The following is a 2,122-nucleotide window of genomic DNA, read 5'->3' as shown; positions in this document are numbered from 1 at the left end:
AGGCCACTTCACGCACTTCCCTGGCGCTATTTATGTATGTTTGTACCTCTATGGTAACAGTAACGAAGAAGAATCATCGTTACCAATTAACTGCAGCAGCATGAAAACTAATAATAACGGTGCTTCGACAGTGGCGTAGCATTGTGCCGCAGGTCCCGAGCCAGCGGACGTCCCCGTCGACGAGGTGAACCGCCGCGAAGAGTACGATATTGTCAGAGTCGCCCAGTATGCTTCAAATATGGCGGCGTATTTTCGTTGAATGAAATTGATAGAGTATCCCCCACCGTCACCAGTTCGTTCTCTCAGAGCGGGCTGCTGCCGATTTCTACCTCAAGAAATGGAACGTCGATTCAGCGAAAAGTACCGGTTTGGAGAGGACATTCACAGCGAATACTTCGGGGATATTTATTTGGGGACAAACATAACCACGGGGAAAGACGCGGACAATAAACTCCTGTGCCTCAGACGAAGCACCTGCAGTTCAAGTTCTACAGGATGATGCAGAGAGATGTCGGCATCCCCCTTATCAAGTGGTGCGGTCCCGATTCTGACTGCAACGTCGTGGTGATGGAGCTGCCAGGCCCCTCGTTCGAACACCTATTCAACGTCCGCAACCGCAAGTTCTCCCTCAATATGGCGCTGCTACTGGCAAACCAGCTGGTCCCGCGCGTTGAGTAGATCCATTCGAAGCAGTTAATCCACCACGACATCAAGCCCGACAACTTGCTCATGGGGCGGGGCAAGCAGGGCAACCTGGTGTACATCAACGACTTTGGGCTGCTCAAGAACTACCGGGACTTGAGGGCTGCCGATTTCTACCTCAAGAAATGGAACGTCGATTCAGCGAAAAGTACCGGTTTGGACAGGACATTCACAGCGAATCCTTCGGGGATATTTATTTGGGGACAAACATAACCACGGGGAAAGACGCGGGCAATAAACTCCCTTGCCCCAAACGAAGCACCTGCAGTTCAAGTTCTACAGGATGATGCAGAGAGATGTCGGCATCCCCCTTATTAAGTGGTGTGGTCCCCATTGTGACTGCAACGTCATGGTGATGGAGCTGCCAGGCCCCTCGCTTGAACACCTATTCAACGTCCGCAACCACAAGTTCTCCCTCAATATGGCGCTGATACTGGCAAACCAGCTGGTGCCGCGCGTTGAGTAGATCCATTCGAAGAAGTTAATCCACCACGACATCAAGCCCGACAACTTGCTCATGGGGCGGGGCAAGCAGGGCAACCTGGTGTGCATCAACGACTTTGGGCTGCTCAAGAAGTACCGGGACTTGAGGGCGCACAACCACATCCCCTACAGGGAGAACAAGAACCTGACAGGCACGTTGCGCTACATCTCGGTGAACACACATCTGTACATTGAACAGAGGCGCTGGAGGAACCTGGAGCTGATCTACTTCAACCGGTGCAACCTGCCGTGGTAGGGACTGCGATCGCTCACCAAGCGGCAGAAGCATGGGTGCATCAACAAGAAAAAGATGTAAACGCCCATCGAGGAGCTCCGTCGCCGCTTCCCCTCGTAGTTTTCCACCTACCTAAACTACTGCCGGTCGTAGCGCTTTGACTAGAAACCCGACTAGACATACTTGCAGCGTTCCTCGTTACAGTTACAATATACGTGTGTATGCGTGTAACCGTTTTCCCACCTATGTGGGTCCCTGGGTAGTTCGTGGTCGAAGAGGCAGGGTATCGGGCAGCTGTGCTGAAGTAACAGTGCCCGACACCAACCATCGGACAAATTTGAGTGACTCCGTAGGTGCGAATTGGTAAATATGTCACGCATTTCAACGAACCTCTCACGCCAACGTGGGTCACCGTCGACGCGCGACTTGTAAGGCACCGCTGCTGTTCGAAGATACTGTGTCGCCAATGTGGAGCAGTCGGCATGCGTCAATCGGTCTGTGGCGGTCGCCAATGAAGCTCTTTGATGCCAACTTGGATCCCTGGGCATGTGCCATTAGGGATGTACCGCTCCTCATTGAGCGTCCAACAAGGACTAGTAAGGCGTGCACGCAGGGCAGCTACCCTCAGCGGAGCCCTGGGCTGGGGGAACCGACTCTGGAGACTCGATCTGATGCCGCAAAAATCACTGCAAAATAGAGCAA

The 2,122-nt window shown here is 53.1% G+C and overlaps 1 pseudogene; it reads left to right on the top strand.

The window, feature by feature from the left end:
• The first annotated feature begins 827 nt into the window (after positions 1-827).
• Positions 828-1,501, top strand: LOC135898377 (casein kinase I pseudogene; annotated as a pseudogene).
• Positions 1,502-2,122: the final 621 nt, after the last annotated feature.

The sequence above is a fragment of the Dermacentor albipictus genome, chromosome 10 (assembly GCF_038994185.2).
Source record: "Dermacentor albipictus isolate Rhodes 1998 colony chromosome 10, USDA_Dalb.pri_finalv2, whole genome shotgun sequence".
Classification (NCBI taxonomy): Eukaryota; Metazoa; Arthropoda; class Arachnida; order Ixodida; family Ixodidae; genus Dermacentor; species Dermacentor albipictus.
This window is presented reverse-complemented; position numbering and strand designations above follow the sequence as displayed.